Here is a 21,732-nt window from a genome sequence, read left to right as displayed (position 1 = left end):
TCCCCTGCTCTGTGAATGTTGAACATGACTTGTTGTTGGCAGCAGTGGCCGGCCATTTCCCCTGCTCTGTGAATGTTGAACATTACTTGTTGTTGGCAGCAGTGGCCGGCCATTTCCCCTGCTCTGTGAATGTTGAACATGACTTGTTGTTGGCAGCAGTGGCAGGTGATTTCCCCTGCTCTGTGAATGTTGAACATGACTTGTTGTTGGCAGCAGTGGCAGGCCATTTCCCCTGCTCTGTGAATGTTGAACATGACTTGTTGTTGGCAGCAGTGGCAGGCCATTTCCCCTGCTCTGTGAATGTTGAACATGAGTGTCCTAGAGAGTGAAACCCTTCTCTTCGGTCTACTGGTTTAACTACAGCATACTGTTCTGGCCTGAGCTCTCAGCCTCTCACAAACCCACTGAACCCCCCCCCCCCCCCCCCTGGGAGGCCCAGGATGTGATTTGATAAATATACCCCACTATTTGGGCAAGTCGAATCAGCTACAGGGCAACCTCATGTAAACGGCTGACTTTAAGGGAGGTCTGACTAGCTCTCGTGTGAGCTAGTCAGCAATATTCCCGAAAACTGTGGTGGTTAGCACTAGCTTATTTAACCTCGATGGTGGAGATCATTAATGTCCTCCATGATTATTACTCATGGCTGAGAACACTTAAGTGCACCAAATCATTCAAACATAAGCTATGGCTGAAATAAAGCACCTAGCCATTATTGCAGGTTCTTGCTCAGGGTTGTGGGGGAAAAGAAAGAAAGAAAGAAAGAAAGAGAGAAAGAGAAAGAGAGAGAGAGAGAGAGAGAAGGAGGGAGGGAGAGCGGGAGGGAGGGAGAGTGGGAGGGAGGGCAGGGAGTTACATTAATTAATTAACGGGGGAGCCAATTGGACAATCTAATTAGTGGTGTTTATTGACTCAACACACAGGAAAGTACAGTGTTTAAAAAGATAACTATTTTTACCCCAAAATATAACCAAGCCTAGCCAGGAGAACAGTTCATTACCCAAAATATAACCAAGCCTAGCCAGGAGAACAGTTCATTACCCAAAATATAACCAAGCCTAGCCAGGAGAACAGTTCATTACCCAAAATATAACCAAGCCTAGCCAGGAGAACAGTTCATTACCCAAAATATAACCAAGCCTAGCCAGGAGAACAGTTCATTACCCAAAATATAACCAAGCCTAGCCAGGAGAACAGTTCATTACCCAAAATATAACCAAGCCTAGCCAGGAGAACAGTTCATTACCCAAAATATAACCAAGCCTAGCCAGGAGAACAGTTCATTACCCAAAATATAACCAAGCCTAGCCAGGAGAACAGTTCATTACCCAAAATATAACCAAGCCTAGCCAGGAGAACAGTTCATTACCCAAAATATAACCAAGCCTAGCCAGGAGAACAGTTCATTACCCAAAATATAACCAAGCCTAGCCTGGAGAACAGTTCATTACCCAAAATATAACCAAGCCTAGCCAGGAGAACAGTTCATTACCCAAAATATAACCAAGCCTAGCCAGGAGAACAGTTCATTACCCAAAATATAACCAAGCCTAGCCAGGAGAACAGTTCATTACCCAAAATATAACCAAGCCTAGCCAGGAGAACAGTTCATTACCCAAAATATAACCAAGCCTAGCCAGGAGAACAGTTCATTACCCAAAATATAACCAAGCCTAGCCAGGAGAACAGTTCATTACCCAAAATATAACCAAGCCTAGCCAGGAGAACAGTTCATTACCCAAAATATAACCAAGCCTAGCCAGGAGAACAGTTCATTACCCAAAATATAACCAAGCCTAGCCAGGAGAACAGTTCATTACCCAAAATATAACCAAGCCTAGCCAGGAGAACAGTTCATTACCCAAAATATAACCAAGCCTAGCCAGGAGAACAGTTCATTACCCAAAATATAACCAAGCCTAGCCAGGAGAACAGTTCATTACCCAAAATATAACCAAGCCTAGCCAGGAGAACAGTTCATTACCCAAAATATAACCAAGCCTAGCCAGGAGAACAGTTCATTACCCAAAATATAACCAAGCCTAGCCAGGAGAACAGTTCATTACCCAAAATATAACCAAGCCTAGCCAGGAGAACAGTTCATTACCCAAAATATAACCAAGCCTAGCCAGGAGAACAGTTCATTACCCAAAATATAACCAAGCCTAGCCAGGAGAACAGTTCATTACCCAAAATATAACCAAGCCTAGCCAGGAGAACAGTTCATTACCCAAAATATAACCAAGCCTAGCCAGGAGAACAGTTCATTACCCAAAATATAACCAAGCCTAGCCAGGAGAACAGTTCATTACCCAAAATATAACCAAGCCTAGCCAGGAGAACAGTTCATTACCCAAAATATAACCAAGCCTAGCCAGGAGAACAGTTCATTACCCAAAATATAACCAAGCCTAGCCAGGAGAACAGTTCATTACCCAAAATATAACCAAGCCTAGCCAGGAGAACAGTTCATTACCCAAAATATAACCAAGCCTAGCCAGGAGAACAGTTCATTACCCAAAATATAACCAAGCCTAGCCAGGAGAACAGTTCATTACCCAAAATATAACCAAGCCTAGCCAGGAGAACAGTTCATTACCCAAAATATAACCAAGCCTAGCCAGGAGAACAGTTCATTACCCAAAATATAACCAAGCCTAGCCAGGAGAACAGAAGAAAAGCAGTTCTAGGCCTATGTTCCAAACAGAACCATTTCCAAACCAAACATCAAAAGAAAACAGAAAACACTGCAGTAGATCAATCCACACATTGTGAGAAAAAGCAACAATGGAAATAGTTTATATAAATATACTTGAGGTCTTGCTATTTATTTAGCAGTAGCTGTCATTCCGTGAGGTAAGGGGAAATATGTACATGCTATTGGGGTCAGGATATGGCAACATCTAGCCTACAACTACACTCAACATATACTTGCTATTTCGACAACAGTGTGGATGGAACTTTAGGGAGAATTGTTAATGAATTACAATTACATTTGAATTTTATTTAACTAGGCAAGTCAGTTAAGAACAAATTCTTATTTACAATGATGGCCTACCGGGGAACAGTGGGTTTAACTGCCTTGTTCAGGGGCAGAACGACAGATTTTTTTTTACCTTGTCAGCTCAAGGATTTGATCTAACCACTAGGCAACCTGCCACCCCAATTGCTTGGTGTTGGCTTACAATACACAGGGGGAGTTGCATAAAGTGGTGAGTGGAAGAGACTCACCAATCCACTTCAGTCAACCTGGGTTAAAATGTACCGCCTTTGGGAAAAGCCTGTGTGTGTTAGGGAGGAAAAAAGGGGAATATATGATTGTATTGCGTGGAGAAAGCAGGGTTACGCTGTGAGGGATTCCACAGGCACTTAAAGCTGGCTAGCCGAAGAGAAGCTGATGGGGCCGCTGAAACACAGGGCTAATCAACGAGGAAGTGCCAAGTCCAGACCAAATCAGCAGATGGCCTCCCTCACCTCTGCAGAGAGGGGACTGGCCTTTAGTTCCTACCACTTTCCCATGGGGCAACAACCCCTGAGTAAACACATCATCTACCTTGGAGCTGGTAGAACACGATGCTGAAAACTAGCAACCGACCGGGGCTGTCAGTCAACCAGACCCCTAGCAAACACATCATCTACCTTGGAGCTGGTAGAACACGATGCTGAAGACTAGCAACCGACCGGGGCTGTCAGTCAACCAGACCCCTAGTAAACACAAATCACATTTTATTCGTCACAAACACACGGTTAGCAGATGTTACTGTGAGTGTAGCAAAATGCCTGTGCTTCTAGTTCTGACAGTGCAGTAATATCTAACAAGTAATCTAACATTCACAACAACGACCTAATACACACAAATCTAAAGGGGTGAATGAGAATATGTACATATAAATATATGGATGAGCGATGGCCAAGCGGCATTGAAAATACAGTATATACATATGTGAGTAATGTAAGATATGTAAATACTTTTAAAGTGGCGTTTTAAAGTGGCCAGTGATTGGGTCTCAGTGTAGGCAGCAGCCTCTCTGAGTTAGTGATGGTTGTTTAACAGTCTGATGGCCTTGAGATAGAAGTTTTTCAGTCTCTCGGTCCCTGCTTTGATGCACCTGTACTGACCTCGCCTTCTGGATGATAGCAGTGTGAACAGGCAGTGGCTCGGGTGGTTGTTGTCCTTGATAATCTTTTTGGCTTTCCTGTGACATTGGATGCTGTAGGTGTCATGGAGGGCAGGTAGTTTGCCCCCGGTGATGCGTTGTGCAGACTGAACCAACCTCTGGAGAGCCTTGTGGTTGTGGGCGTTGCAGTTGCCGTACCAGGCTGTGATACAGCCAGACAGCATGCTCTCGATTGTGCATCTGTAAAAGTTTGTCAGGGTTTTGGGTCACAGGCCAAATTTTTTCAGCCTCCTGAGGTTGAAGAGGCGCTGTTGCGCCTTCTTCACCACATTGTCTGTGTCGGTAGACCATTTCAGTTTGTCTGTGATGTGTACGCAGAGAAACATAGAACTTTCCACCTTCTCCACTACTGTCCCGTCGATATGGATAGGGGGGTGCTCCCTCTGTTGTTTCCCAAAGTCCACGATCATCTTCTTTGTTTTGTTGATGTTGAGTGAGAGGTTATTTTCCTGACACCACACTCCCAGAGCCCCCACCTCCTCCCTGTAGGCCGTCTCGTCATTGTTGGTAATCAAACCTACCACTGTAGTGTCGTCTGTAAACTTGATGATTGAGTTGGAGGTGTGCATGGCCACGCAGTCGTGGGTGAACAGGGAGGACATTAGGGGGCTAAGAACGCACCCTTGTGGGGCCCCAGTGTTGAGGGTCAGCAAAGTGGAGATTTTGTTTCCTACCTTCACCAGCTGGGGGCGGCCTATCAGAAAGTCCTGGACAACAGTTGCACAGGGCGGGAGTTGAGACCCAGAGCCTCCAGCTTGATGATGAGCTGGGAGGGTACTTTGGTGTTGAATGCTAAGCTGTAGTCAATGAATAGCATTCTCCTCACATAGGTATTCCTTTTGTCTACACACAGCTGTATGTATGAATGGAAACAGAGTCACTGCTCCACAGCCAGCGGCTGCAACACTCCTTTGTCAAGAATGTACGCCCTTATCGTAGACAAACCCTTGTGACGACATTGCTTCCGTTGTCAACTTTTCAGAGCACACCTGTTATTTAGCTGTTGTTTAGTGCTGTTGGTACCCACAAGAGGCTAAAACGACTAAGTGGAGGTTGACTTGTATGTTCGGATTGTGGTGTGTTGTCATGACGCCAGGCCTTGTTTACAGAACAACAGACGTGCTTTAAGTATTAAAGTACTGAAAAGCTCGACCCTACATCATACCCACATTAAGGGGTCTCCCGAGTGGCGCAGTGGTCTAAGGTGTCACTACAGACACCCTGGTTCGATTCCAGGCTGTATCACAACTGGCAGTGATTGGGAGTCCAATAGGGCGGCGCACAACTTGTCCAGCGTCGTTAGTGTTTGGCCGGGGTAGGCCGTCATTGTAAATAAGAATTTGTTCTTAACTGACGTGCCTAGTTAAATAAAGGTGGGAAATGATAATTGGATAAACAAACCCCCATGATGTCATTGGGGCGGCAGGGTAGCTTAGTGGTTAGAGCGTTGGACTAGTAACCGGAAGGTTGCAAGTTCAAACCCCCGAGCTGACAAGGTACAACAAATCTGTCGTTCTGCCCCTGAACAGGCAGTTAAACCCACTGTTCCTAGGCCGTCATTGAAAATAAGAATTTGTTCTTAACTGACTTGCCTGGTTAAATAAAGGTCAAATAAAAAATAAAAATTGCTTACTGACTTAGCCGAACTCATTTTAGTAAAAACCTACCCGTCTTGCTGCACAAAACAAACAAACAACAATTTAGAAGGGAAACACAGAAGAAGAGTCTTAAAACATTGAAATGAAAAGGAGCTTTGTAAATGCAATCCATTATCTGAATGACAGAAAAGGCGTATGGTGCAAAGAGCGCTTCACACTAAAGTGCGAATGACGCTGTCACTGCAGAGGTGGGGACGATCCTGTTAATTACTTCCACACAAAGGTGGTGGGGATAAGGAGGGATTTACACAACCACTTCTCCGGTTTCTTTGACTCTCACAGGCATCACAGTAAGCAAAGAGGCTCCACCGTGAGAAAGGGGAGTTGGAGGAACTAGGAAGAGGGGTGTCGACGAGGACGGCTACAAAATGACTTTATATATATATATACAGTGCCTTGCGAAAGTATTCGGCCCCCTTGAACTTTGCGACCTTTTGCCACATTTTAGGCTTCAAACATAAAGATATAAAACTGTATTTTTTTGTGAAGAATCAACAACAAGTGGGACACAATCATGAAGTGGAACGACATTTATTGGATATTTCAAACTTTTTTAACAAATCAAAAACTGAAAAATTGGGCGTGCAAAATTATTCACAGTAGTGAGTGCAGACATTTTCCTACTGGTCCCCTGTGGGAATCGAACCCACAACCCTGGTGTTGCAAGCACCATGCTCTACCAACTGAGGCACACGGGAACATTTGTTAGTATTGAGACTCTCGCTGTGTGTTTTGGCAGTTAAGCAACAAGCTCCCCGATGAATTGAGCTCAGAGAAGTGGGGCCTTTAATTGGAGCGGCAACCAGCGCCAGCAGCATGGACCGGCGGGCCCCCCCAGGGAGCACTGGTACCGCCTCTTTAAGAGGCCCTTATCGTCAGGGATATCATTGAGCCCTCGGAGAATATCAGAGATGGCGCTGGAGATGAATGAGGAAAGCATCTTACAGCCAATGATCATGCATTGATGAGCACCCCAAACAACCACTTTATCAGGGAACTTAGATTGAGATAGTCTTCTCTTTCCAGAATTGAGATAGTGATTGTTGCTATGCCGCTGGTTTAATCGTGCCAGTTGTGAATGTTGTCGCAGCAAGGCTGGCAGGCGGACGCACAAGAAGGACTCGTCTATGATTACCATCCCAGAGAGTGCAGCTCAGTCAGGCAAAGCCAAACGCTCCAGTCTGACGAAAAACTCCTGTGGTTGTGTGAACACTCACTCGGTGGTTGTCCTCTGATGCTAAATTCAACATCTCTCTCTCTCTCTCTCTCTCACTGGCTCCATCTCCATGCAGGGTGACTCTGCAGCTCCCTGGATTTACAGGCTGGCAACTAAACATTCTACAGCCACACTGTTAGCAAAGACTCTGAGGAGTCATTCCAAGGCCTGACGAGGTGACTCATTACCCACACCCCGTAGGGCCATGGGGAACAGTTCATTACCCTCACCCTGTAGGGAACAGTTCATTACCCTCACCCCGTAGGGCCATGGGGAACAGTTCATTACCCTCACCCTGTAGGGCCATGGGGAACAGTTCATTACCCTCACCCTGTAGGGAACAGTTCATTACCCACACCCTGTAGGGAACAGTTCATTACCCTCACCTTGTAGGGAACAGTTCATTACCCACACCCTGTAGGGAACAGTTCATTACCCTCACCCTGTAGGGAACAGTTCATTACCCTCACCCTGTAGGGAACCGCTCATTACCCTCACCCTGTAGGGAACAGTTCATTACCCTCACCCTGTAGGGAACAGTTCATTACCCTCACCCTGTAGGGAGCAGTTCATTACCCTCACCCTGTAGGGAACAGTTCATTACCCTCACCCTGTAGGGAACAGTTCATTACCCACGCCTTGTAGGGAACAGTTCATTACCCTCACCCTGTAGGGAACAGTTCATTACCCTCACCTTGTAGGGAACAGTTCATTACCCTCACCTTGTAGGGAACAGTTCATTACCCTCACCTTGTAGGGAACAGTTCATTACCATCACCTTGTAGGGAACAGTTCATTACCCTCACCCCGTAGGGCCATGGGGAACAGTTCATTACCCTCACCTTGTAGGGAACAGTTCATTACCCACACCTTGTAGGGAACAGTTCATTACCCTCACCCTGTAGGGAACAGTTCATTACCCTCACCCCGTAGGGCCATGGGGAACAGTTCATTACCCACACCCCGTAGGGCCATGGGGAACAGTTCATTACCCTCACCCCGTAGGGCCATGGGGAACAGTTCATTACCCTCACCTTGTAGGGAACAGTTCATTACCCACACCCTGTAGGGAACAGTTCATTACCCACACCTTGTAGGGAACAGTTCATTACCCACACCTTGTAGGGAACAGTTCATTACCCTCACCTTGTAGGGAACAGTTCATTACCCTCACCCTGTAGGGAACAGTTCATTACCCTCACCCTGTAGGGCCATGGGGAACAGTTCATTATCCACACCCTGTAGGGCCATGGGGAACAGTTCATTACCCTCACCCTGTAGGGCCATGGGGAACAGTTCATTACCCACACCTTGTAGGGAACAGTTCATTACCCCCACCTTGTAGGGAACAGTTCATTACCCACACCTTGTAGGGAACAGTTCATTACCCTCACCCTGTAGGGCCATGGGGAACAGTTCATTACCCACACCCTGTAGGGAACAGTTCATTACCCACACCCTGTAGGGAACAGTTCATTACCCTCACCTTGTAGGGAACAGTTCATTACCCACACCTTGTAGGGAACAGTTCATTACCCTCACCTTGTAGGGAACAGTTCATTACCCTCACCCTGTAGGGCCATGGGGAACAGTTCATTACCCTCACCTTGTAGGGAACAGTTCATTACCCTCACCCTGTAGGGCCATGGGGAACAGTTCATTACCCTCACCCTGTAGGGCCATGGGGAACAGTTCATTACCCACACCCTGTAGGGAACAGTTCATTACCCACACCTTGTAGGGAACAGTTCATTACCCTCACCTTGTAGGGAACAGTTCATTACCCTCACCCTGTAGGGAACAGTTCATTACCCTCACCCTGTAGGGCCATGGGGAACAGTTCATTACCCTCACCTTGTAGGGAACAGTTCATTACCCTCACCCTGTAGGGCCATGGGGAACAGTTCATTACCCTCACCCTGTAGGGCCATGGGGAACAGTTCATTACCCACACCCTGTAGGGAACAGTTCATTACCCACACCTTGTAGGGAACAGTTCATTACCCTCACCCTGTAGGGCCATGGGGAACAGTTCATTACCCTCACCTTGTAGGGAACAGTTCATTACCCTCACCCTGTAGGGCCATGGGGAACAGTTCATTACCCTCACCCTGTAGGGCCATGGGGAACAGTTCATTACCCACACCCTGTAGGGAACAGTTCATTACCCACACCTTGTAGGGAACAGTTCATTACCCTCACCTTGTAGGGAACAGTTCATTACCCTCACCCTGTAGGGAACAGTTCATTACCCTCACCCTGTAGGGCCATGGGGAACAGTTCATTACCCTCACCTTGTAGGGAACAGTTCATTACCCTCACCCTGTAGGGCCATGGGGAACAGTTCATTACCCTCACCCTGTAGGGCCATGGGGAACAGTTCATTACCCACACCCTGTAGGGAACAGTTCATTACCCACACCTTGTAGGGAACAGTTCATTACCCTCACCTTGTAGGGAACAGTTCATTACCCTCACCCTGTAGGGAACAGTTCATTACCCTCACCTTGTAGGGAACAGCTGACTGTTCCCTACAAGGTGTGGGTAATGAACTGTTCCCTACAAGGTGAGGGTAATGAACTGTTCCCTACAGGGTGTGGGTAATGAACTGTTCCCTACAGGGTGAGGGTAATGAACTGTTCCCTACAAGGTGAGGGTAATGAACTGTTCCCTACAAGGTGAGGGTAATGAACTGTTCCCTACAAGGTGTGGGTAATGAACTGTTCCCTACAAGGTGAGGGTAATGAACTGTTCCCTACAGGGTGAGGGTAATGAACTGTTCCCTACAAGGTGAGGGTAATGAACTGTTCCCTACAAGGTGAGGGTAATGAACTGTTCCCTACAAGGTGTGGGTAATGAACTGTTCCCTACAAGGTGAGGGTAATGAACTGTTCCCTACAGGGTGTGGGTAATGAACTGTCGCGCTCAGCCATCCGTCCTCCTCGAGTACAGTCACAGGGTGTCGCGCTTGTCAGCTAGTAAGGCAATGTCCAACAACCCAAGCGAAACGTTATCATAAACTAACGGCTTATTGGTAAGTGTAGGCTCCATAGAGGAGGACGCGGACCGGAAAACGGCATCGGTCTGAGGAATTCTTCTCACCGTCGACTAAAAGCATGCTTACATGTCCAAGCTTCAGATCGCTCCAAACCAAAGATGCTTACGACTGAAGGGAGAGACCACCAAACACAAACCCACACTAAGGGAGAGACCACCAAACACAAACCCACACTAAGGGAGAGACCACCAAACACAAACCCACACTAAGGGAGAGACCACCAAACACAAACCCACACTAAGGGAGAGACCACCAAACAAACCCACACTAAGGGAGAGACCACCAAACACACCCACACTAAGGGAGAGACCACCAAACAAACCCACACTAAGGGAGAGACCACCAAACAAACCCACACTAAGGGAGAGACCACCAAACAAACCCACACTAAGGGAGAGACCACCAAACATATATCCACCATCTAGACTACAGACTTTAGCCTTGCAAAAGAGCAGGGAGGAGGACCAGTCTCTAGCCCGGGGGGGGGGGTGGAAGCAGGAATCTAAATGGAAGCATAACCTCAGTGGAAGCTCCAGCTGAAACCTACAACAAAAACATCCATTATTCCTGGCAGTGTTTCTCCTTTTTGTGGGCTCAAGTGCACTATTAGTGGTTCAGCGGTCATTTTTCTCAGAAAAGTTTCCACTTCGCCAGGCCTGCACACACACACACACACCATGTGCTTTGTCCACACCCTGCAAACTGGGACTCTGAGGTTGTAAAAGGATTGGGTCTGTCCAAAGACAAAACGTTTCATCCCAAATATAAACTATTTAAAAGGCTTTTCTTTACTGTCCAACATATGATTTAAGTATTGCAAATCAAAATTGTGGCAGTGTGCCGTGTTACGAAAGACTGCTGTGGGAATGCTGTCCTATTAGGTAAAAAGCATCGCTGAAAACCTCGGCTGTTAATAGGCCTAGGTTGAAATACAGCCACATCACTATTCAGGTAGTAAATGATTGGGGATTGTCTTTAAATCAACATGAAGCTTCACTAAGCTAAATAAGCCCTAGCAAAACGGAAAAGACTGGACAGCCCTTTACATTCTTTACAAGTCCTTTCAGGGGTAATACTACCTGCCCATGGCGGTTTAAAAGACCAGGCCCTCGGTCTGCTGAGCCAATGGGCATCATCTCAGGTACCCCCACCCCCAAACCCATCATCAAACAACCATATCCACTTTCACGCTGGCACAGAGGAGAATCAATGCTCCCCTAGGAAAACAAATCGCAAAAAACAAAAAAAAACAAGGGGAAGCGAGGAAAAGAGGTCTGGAAAAAAGTTAAGCGCAGAGTTATACAACTGGTATAGTAGGAATGGAGTCTCACAGAAACACAACATTTGGTTTTGGCAGGCGAGTGCGTTACAGCTTAAATTCCATTGAGTTCACAGAACATTCCTGCGTAACCCCCCCCCCCCCCCACCCCCTCCTTTCCGCAGCAGAGTAAGTGTTTCAGATTCAGGACAGGATCCCTGCGGCCCCCGGATGTGTGATGTCACCTTCGCAACATCCCTCTGAACGGGGACACGCTGGGAGGTGGTGACCAGTCCCTGCGGGGGAGGTTGGACTCAGGTAGGGGTCAGGGAGCAGAGTTCAGGCCGTGTCAAGAGTCTCCGGTAACCACAGGAGATGGTCCCACCACTGTTGAAAATACGTCTGCCATACAAGTCCCCCCCCCCCCCCCCCCCCCCACACACATCATAATGACAGAGGAGAGAAGCAAAAAAATGTCAAGAGTGACAGAGGAAAACGACACAGAATCATTTAGGATCCAAGAGGTAAAACCGACTTGAGGGTCTGTAAACTACACCACTACAACACAGATGAACGTAACCAATTGAGATATTACCATAGAGCCTGCTTCAACGTTTAGCCTAAGCATTAGAAACTTAATAAGGCATAAAATGATTTGACACTAATTAGAATTGAACAAGAATGGGGAATTAAGCGACAATCCTCAATCATTTCTTTGAGGGCACATTTGTATTAGGCCACTTGCCTCTCGGCTAGGGGGCCTTCTCCATGTCTTCACAGGCTTAAATTAATCATCTACCCAAGTCGACACATCCTGTTTTCACTGAAAAACAAGACCAGCAGGAGAGACTTTTACAGAGCCACATGCTCAACCTTTAATCTCTACAGTGACCTCCCCCATCGCTGACCCTGCCACTAACTGACCCAGGTAGTAAAACGCCTGTTATTGTTATTTATTGTGTCACAATTAAAAAAAAAAAAATAATAATAATTAAATTACATTTTCTTGTTCTCTGCATTGTTGTGAAAGCCCTCGTAGGTAAGCTTTTCACATTAAAGTCTACACCTGTTGTATTTGGCGCATTTAATCAAACGTTACTACCTGAATGCTAACACAATGGCTGTAATCTATTCACTTACTACCTGAATGCTAACACAATGGCTGTAATCTATTCACTTACTACCTGAATGCTAACACAATGGCTGTAATCTATTCACTTTACTACCTGAATGCTAACACAATGGCTGTAATCTATTCACTTACTACCTGAATGCTAACACAATGGCTGTAATCTATTCACTTACTACCTGAATGCTAACATAATGACTGTAATCTAGAATGCTAACACAATGGCTGTACTCTATTCACTTACTACCTGAATGCTAACATAATGACTGTAATCTAGAATGCTAACACAATGGCTGTAATCTATTCACTTTACTACCTGAATGTTAACACAATGACTAATCTATTCACTTACTACCTGACTGCTAACACAATGACTAATCTATTCACTTACTACCTGAATGCTAACACAATGACTAATCTATTCACTTACTACCTGAACGCTAACATAATGACTGTAATCTAGAATGCTAACACAATGGCTGCAATCTATTCATTTTACTACCTGAATGTTAACACAATGACTAATCTATTCACTTACTACCTGACTGCTAACACAATGACTAATCTATTCACTTACTACCTGAATGCTAACACAATGGCTGTAATCTATTCACTTACTACCTGAATGCTAACATAATGACTGTAATCTAGAATGCTAACACAATGGCTGTAATCTATTCACTTACTACCTGAATGCTAACATAATGACTGTAATCTAGAATGCTAACACAATGGCTGTAATCTATTCACTTTACTACCTGAATGTTAACACAATGACTAATCTATTCACTTACTACCTGAATGCTAACACAATGACTAATCTATTCACTTACTACCTGAACGCTAACACAATGACTAATCTATTCAATTTACTACCTGAACGCTAACACAATGACTGTAATCTATTCACATGATTACCTGAATGTTAACACAATGACTGTAATCTATTCACTTACTACCTGAACGCTAACACAATGACTAATCTATTCAATTTACTACCTGAACGCTAACACAATGACTGTAATCTATTCACATGATTACCTGAATGTTAACACAATGACTGTAATCTATTCACTTACTACCTGAATGCTAACACAATGACTGTAATCTATTCACTTTACTACCTGAATGTTAACACAATGACTAATCTATTCACTTACTACCTGAATGCTAACACAATGACTGTAATCTATTCACTTACTACCTGAATGCTAACACAATGATTAATCTATTCACTTACTACCTGAATGCTAACACAATGACTAATCTATTCACTTACTACCTGAATGCTAACATAATGACTGTAATCTAGAATGCTAACACAATGGCTGTAATCTATTCACTTACTACCTGAATGCTAACACAATGACTAATCTATTCACTTACTACCTGAATGCTAACACAATGACTAATCTATTCACTTACTACCTGAATGCTAACACAATGACTAATCTATTTACTTACTACCTGAACGCTAACACAATGGCTGTAATCTATTCACTTACTACCTGAATGCTAACACAATGGCTGTAATCTATTCACTTACTACCTGAATGCTAACATAATGACTGTAATCTAGAATGCTAACACAATGGCTGTAATCTATTCACTTTACTACCTGAATGTTAACACAATGACTAATCTATTCACTTACTACCTGAATGCTAACACAATGACTAATCTATTCACTTACTACCTGAATGCTAACACAATGACTAATCTATTCACATGATTACCTGAACGCTAACACAATGGCTGTAATCTATTCACTTTACTACCTGAACGCTAACACAATGGCTGTAATCTATTCACTTTACTACCTGAACGCTAACACAATGGCTGTAATCTATTCACTTTACTACCTGAATGCTAACATAATGACTGTAATCTAGAATGCTAACACAATGGCTGTAATCTATTCACTTTACTACCTGAACGCTAACACAATGGCTGTAATCTATTCACTTTACTACCTGAACGCTAACAACGACGGTAATCTATTCACTTTACTACCTGAACGCTAACAACGACGGTAATCTATTTAAGGATCTTCCCTTTTCTTCTTCTTGAGGAGAGTATTTGAAACGCCAACACTAATGACTGAAAAGAGACACCTTCCTCAATCTCTCCAATTGCACAGAAATAGCGTGGCGTTGAACTGAGTGGAGCAAAGTCCATCTTCCATCAATCACTCGTGACCTTTCAACTTAACCCAGTTGGTGTGGACACAGTTTAACTAATCTCACGCTATGTTTAGATGTACCTCTAAGCAGCCTTTCAGGTTAGGAGCTCTAATCCCAACTATCTAAACAAGCAGGAACTGAGGACTTAAAAGTTGAGACAATTCAGAGAAGATTCCTTGTGATCTCAACATCCCCAAACGGCATTTGCCACTTTGATAGAGACCAAAGGCTTGATAATGTACCCTTTTATGAAACAAATGGCAGAAAAAGCCAGACTTCTCAACATGTTTAAGATTCAAATTAAATAAAAAAAAGTTTAAAAAAATATATAAACATAAAAAAGAGCAGGACTATGGCTTCTCGTCATAAAACCAGAACACTTTCACACTAGTCGCCATAAGTCGTTCACCTAGCCGTACTCTACACAGACCGGTGTGGTATAACCAATCAGAGCTGCGGTAGGAGTACATGCAAATAGACTACTGCCATATATGGATCTGTGCCATTTACGTTGAACTGGACCATGTTTACAGCATGAGCGGTCGTGAGTAGATGCACTTGTTTTGAGATTAAAGGGAGAGCTGCATGTAGCCACGTGTGCACATTTTGGCGTTACTGAGGGTGTATTGGTTTAGCAGATGTCCTGGGTAACACAGGCTTTAGCTGTGTTGCCTAAAGTCCACTCCAGTCACCCAAGTCATAGACCGTTCTCTATGCTACCGCACGGCAAGCGGTACCGGAGCGCCAAGTCTAGGACCAAAAGGCTCCTTAACAGCTTCTACCCCCAAGCCATAAGACTGATGAACAATTAATAAAATGGCCACCTGGACTATTTACATTGACCCCCCCCCCCCCCCTTTGTTTTGTACACTGCTGCTACTCAATGTTTATTATCTATGCACAGTCACTTCACCCCTACCTGCATGTAGTAATTACCTCGACTAACCTGTACCCCCACACACTGACTCGGTACCGGTACCCCATTATTGTTATGTATAGCCTTGTTAATATGTAATTTTGTTTTACTTTTTTATTAATTCATTAATTTTATTTTGTAATTATTTTCTTACCTCTATTTCTTGAACTGCATTGTTGGTTAAGGGCTTGTACAGAAGCATTTCACGGTAAGGTCTACACCTGTGAGTATTGGGCGCATGTGGCAAATACCACTTGATTTGAAAACTAGAATATGTCCGTGCTGTGCATGTCAAACATTATAAACCTACATCATTTTATCCACATCAAAAGGTAGACAATTTATTCACAGCAAATGTTTGCGCTAGCAGTGCCATAGTACGAATCAGGGGGCTGCCATTTTACATAGACGCTCTACGTTGCAGGACACGGTGCAATTAATCACTGTGCTGTGGCGATACTGTATAAATCTGTGCCCATTACCCAACAGCAATGTTCCCCAGGGACTGTCACCCAGAGCGCAAAACAAATATCAGCCCAAGAAGAGAAGCATGAGAAAGTTCAACTTTCTAGAGTTTTCCCTGTTAGTTAACATTATCAACGGTTCCCTTTACTGTGGCGATTGTGATCGAATCAACACAATATTAGCCACTTTCAATGCAACATAATGAAAGAAAACAAACTATGCAAGAGATGTTGTTGTAGGCAGAACGCATCAAAGTAGGATTTTATTGCGCAAGACTCAGCCGTACTCTACACAGACCGGTGTGGCATAACCAATCAGAGCTGCGGTAGGAGTATATGCAAATAGACTACTGCCATATATGGATCTGTGCCATTTACGTTGAACTGGACCATGTTTACAGCATGAGCGGTCATGAGTAGATGCACTTGTTTTGAGATCAAAGGGAGAGCTGCATGTAGCCACGTGTGCACATTTTGTTCATATCCTTTGCCACTTAGTGAGTTATTAGCCCAGTTAATTTCAAGACTTGAATGTTTTTTTCAAAAGTCTCAAGGAATGTAGGCCGACATTGAACACCACACATACTGTAGGCTGAATGATAGAACATGTAACTTAAAGCAGGTACAGCCTCAGTGTTCACAGTAAAACTGTAACATAAAGCAGCTACAGCCTCAGTGTTCACAGTAAAACTGTAACTTAAAGCAGCTACAGCCTCAGTGTTCACAGTAAAACTGTAACTTAAAGCAGGTACAGCCTCAGTGTTCACAGTAAAACTGTAACATAAAGCAGCTACAGCCTCAGTGTTCACAGTAAAACTGTAACTTAAAGCAGCTACAGCCTCAGTGTTCACAGTAAAACTGTAACTTAAAGCAGCTACAGCCTCAGTGTTCACAGTAAAACTGTAACTTAAAGCAGGTACAGCCTCAGTGTTCACAGTAAAACTGTAACATAAAGCGGGTACAGCCTCAGTGTTCACAGTAAAACTGTAACTTAAAGCAGCTACAGCCTCAGTGTTCACAGTAAAACTGTAACTTAAAGCGGCTACAGCCTCAGTGTTCACAGTAAAACTGTAACCTAAAGCGGCTACAGCCTCAGTGTTCACAGTAAACGCACGCTGGAAGTTGCACAGAATTTTCACAACGTTCAAGTTTGCACTCAGAAGACCTGAAATTTGCTCAGTGCCGTAAACATTTAGAGGGAACATTGCTCCAATGGGGAAGAAGTAATGAGTCATGCACTCAGAGAGCAGATGAAAGGACTAGACCTGACACAGCTCCTATTGGACACCATTCACACACAGCCAATCAACTAGACTCAAAAATAACATTTGACAAACACACAATCCAGAGATGTGGACAGGACAGACTGGACCACACTGTGATGTTAGTTTCGATGTTCAAAACAGACTTTGACCATAGAACATTCCGAGAAGAAGTAGCCTTCACAACAGTCAATGCTGTGCACCGCCATTGATCCTCCGATAAGAAGAGTCAATAGAAGAATCAATATGGTCAACAGCCTAGACAATGATCTGTAAAAAACCTACTACTTTCCCAACCAGTCTGGGCACAAAAGGGGAAAGAGCAGTCTGTTATGGTTGTGAGTGGTTACACGGTTTATGTTGAGCTCTAGCCGGCACCAGACCAGAACATTCTCAACAAGGCCATACCCACGGGGGTTGTAAAACAAATCGGGCACTTACTGCCTTTGCCTATAATTAGAGAAGGATTGAGAATCTGATTGATGGAAACCCAAAGCTGCCTGTAATTTGAGTTTTCCTGGGTCCTGGAAGACTGGTGACCACACTGGAGGCTTAACGCCAACTTCATAACATAGCTAGGTGGCTAGTAGTACTACCCAATATATATATATAATAATTCTGAAGGGGGCAGGACACCTCTGCTCTCCACTGATGTTCCAAGGCTTCCCACCTCCCCAGGCTCACACGAAACAAGCCTCAAAGCACTTTCAAAACCAAACGACACAGGAGAATTTTAAAAAACTGCCAGTTTCCTGTGACCAAGTGTGGACTTTTAAATGACAAGCTGTGTTTTCTGGACTAAAAACCTCAGACAAAAGTGGAGAATTATTAAACGCTACACTGAGCCCCCCCCCCCCCCCCCTGTAACCTAGATTCACAGAGAAGGCAGTTTATTCCAGAGGACAGAAAAAACATATTTAAAAGAAGACGATGCTTGCCAGCTAAAAGCCTCTTCAAACATGCATCCCACAATTATACACAGCAGGCCTTAGACCCCTTTTCTGTCCTTCCACTTGGATATAACTGTAAACAAACCCACATGTTTTCACAGGTACAGTGTTCTCGGGCACTCTAACGGATGATGAGTGACTTATTTTTATTTCATCTTTATTTAACCTGGCAAGTCAGTTAAGAACAAATTTTTATTTACAATGACGACCTAGGAGCAGTGGGTTAACTGCCTGTTCAGGGGGTAGAATGACAGATTTTTACCTTGTCAGCTCAGGGGATACGATCTTGCAACCTTCCGGTTACTAGTCCAACGCTCTAACCACTAGGCTACCCTGCCGCCCCACAGCGGGGGCTGCAGACAGAGCACAGAGAGACTGTCACGTTTAAAAAAAAACACGGTTTAACAGAAACCTAGTTAACATTATCCCACAAAAGACCTAGAGACCCATTTGTTTGACAACCACTTCTTTAAAATCCCATATAAGGTTTGTATTGACTAGGCCTTGTGTGAGGTAATGATCGGTGGGTGTTTAGAGTACGAGTGTGGGAAAAGCAGACCACAGAAAGTAACAGGTGAGAGTTGCGGGCGGAAATGGCTGACAGGTTTGTGCAGCCCGGGCCACCAAAGAAACCTTTGTTCTACAGTTCACACGCAGAGCATCCTGCTAGTCAACAGCATGAGCTACGCCCCCAGGCTAATTCAAATCACACCGTCTCCTACAGAGTCAACCATAGAAATCCTATTCAATTACAAATCTATATTATAGTATTCTATGTCCTAATTCTATGGCACCTTCAACACACCCCTCTTAAAAGTGTCAATCAGCACATGAAACAACAACAAACTATTATCCCCACCAGTAAAACAAGCTTATATTTTGGGTTCTGATGGGATACGACAGTTGAACTTAGAGGGGATTTATAAGTTCTATTCTTCAACAATCTAGATGAATAGTCCTACATGTCATTCATTTAAATCCCAGAAATACATGTAGCAACTGCTGATTGACCCTTTAACCATTACTGACTCAACTCAGAGAGCCCAGTCTGACAAGAGTTGGACATAAACAAATTACAATTTTATTTTAATGTAACCTTTATTTAACTAGGCAAGTCAGTTTAAGAACACATTCTTATTTACAATGAGGGCCTACCCCGGCCAAACCCGGACGACGCCGGGCCAATTGTACGCCGTCCTATGGGACTCCCAATCACGGCCGGTTGTGATACGGCCTGGAATCGAACCAGTGACGCCTCTATCACTGAGATCCAGTGCTTTAGACCGCTGCGCCACTCGGGAGTCCAAAATGTTAACGGTAACACAATAGAAGTCAGATTCTGAATACCTTGCTTTAAAGTTCAGCTTCTAACGTACAAAAAAAATAATCTACTATGCATATGTACAACTGTACCAAGTTGCATGTTCAATGATTAAGCCATCACCAGAAAGAACAGGGGTATTCTTCAGTGACCCATTTTTGTGTAAGTGAGGAGAGAGGGGTTTACAAACCCCCCCCCCCCCTCAAGGGAGAGGCATATTGAGGCAGACAGCTCAGAGGACCCCGGCCCTCATCTCCCGGCCCTTAGCAACAGCCCCAGACAGCTATTCACCTGTTGCTAAGAGGAAAGAGACTCTCCGCCAAGTTCTCTCACATCCTACCAACATCAATGAGGAAGTGAAACAAAAATAGAACTGCTAGGCTACTGTTGCCAACTCAATGAAAACTGCTAGGCTACTGTAGCCAACTCAATGAAAACTGCTAGGCTACTGTAGCCAACTCAATGAAAACTGCTAGGCTACTGTAGCCAACTCAATGAAAACTGCTAGGCTACTGTAGCCAACACAACAAAAACTGCTAGGCTACTGTAGCCAACACAACAAAAACTGCTAGGCTACTGTAGCCAACACAACAAAAACTGCTAGGCTACTGTAGCCAACACAACGACAACTGCTAGGCTACTGTAGCCAACTCAACTAAAACTGTTAGGCTACTGTAGCCAACACAACAAAAACTGCTAGGCTACTGTAGCCAACACAACAAAAACTGCTAGGCTACTGTAGCCAACACAACAAAAACTGCTAGGCTACTGTAGCCAACTCAATGAAGACTGCTAGGCTACTGTAGCCAACACAACAAAAACTGCTAGGCTACTGTAGCCAACACAACAAAAACTGCTAGGCTACTGTAGCCAACACAACAAAAACTGCTAGGCTACTGTAGCCAACACAACGACAACTGCTAGGCTACTGTAGCCAACTCAACTAAAACTGTTAGGCTACTGTAGCCAACTCAATGAAAACTGTTAGGGTAGCCAACACAACGACAACGACAACTGCTAGGCTACTGTAGCCAACACAACAAAAACTGCTAGGCTACTGTAGCCAACACAACAAAAACTGCTAGGCTACTGTAGCCAACTCAACTAAAACTGTTAGGGTAGCCAACAACGACAACTGCTAGGCTACTGTAGCCAACACAACAAAAACTGCTAGGCTACTGTTGCCAACTCAACTAAAACTGTTAGGCTACTGTAGCCAACTCAATGAAAACTGTTAGGGTAGCCAACACAACGACAACTGCTAGGCTACTGTAGCCCTCACAACAAAAACTGCTAGGCTACTGTAGCCAACACAACAAAAACTGCTAGGCTACTGTAGCCAACTCAACTAAAACTGTTAGGGTAGCCAACAACGACAACTGCTAGGCTACTGTAGCCAACACAACAAAAACTGCTAGGCTACTGTTGCCAACTCAATGAAAACTGTTAGGGTAGCCAACACAACAACAACTGCTAGGCTACTGTAGCCAACACAACAAAAACTGCTAGGCTACTGTAGCCAACACAACAAAAACTGCTAGGCTACTGTAGCCAACACAACAAAAACTGCTAGGCTACTGTTGCCAACTCAATGAAAACTGTTAGGGTAGCCAACACAACAACAACTGCTAGGCTACTGTAGCCAACACAACAAAAACTGCTAGGCTACTGTAGCCAACTCAATGAAAACTGCTAGGCTACTGTAGCCAACTCAATGAAAACTGCTAAGGTAGCCAACTCAACGAAAACTGCTAGGCTACTGTAGCCAACACAACGAAAACTGCTAGTCTACTGTAGCCAGCACAACAAAAACTGCTAGGCTACTGTAGCCAACTCAACGAAAACTGTTAGGCTACTGTAGCCAACTCAACGAAAACTGCTAGGCTACTGTAGCCAACTCAACGAAAACTGCTAGGCTACTGTAGCCAACTCAACTAAAACTGTTAGGGTAGCCAACAACGACAACTGCTAGGCTACTGTAGCCAACACAACAAAAACTGCTAGGCTACTGTTGCCAACTCAACTAAAACTGTTAGGGTAGCCAACAACGACAACTGCTAGGCTACTGTAGCCAACACAACAAAAACTGCTAGGCTACTGTTGCCAACTCAATGAAAACTGTTAGGGTAGCCAACAATG

The 21,732-nt window shown here is 44.4% G+C and overlaps 1 protein-coding gene across 6 annotated transcripts in view; it reads right to left on the bottom strand.

The window, feature by feature from the left end:
• The window catches only part of LOC139406369 (zinc finger protein 609-like), a 195,207-nt gene that overhangs the window by 54,667 nt on the left and 118,808 nt on the right, over positions 1 to 21,732 (bottom strand). The gene's annotated exons all lie outside the window — the stretch shown is intronic.

Source organism: Oncorhynchus clarkii, chromosome 4, assembly GCF_045791955.1.
Source record: "Oncorhynchus clarkii lewisi isolate Uvic-CL-2024 chromosome 4, UVic_Ocla_1.0, whole genome shotgun sequence".
In the NCBI taxonomy this organism is placed as follows: domain Eukaryota; kingdom Metazoa; phylum Chordata; class Actinopteri; order Salmoniformes; family Salmonidae; genus Oncorhynchus; species Oncorhynchus clarkii.
This window is presented reverse-complemented; position numbering and strand designations above follow the sequence as displayed.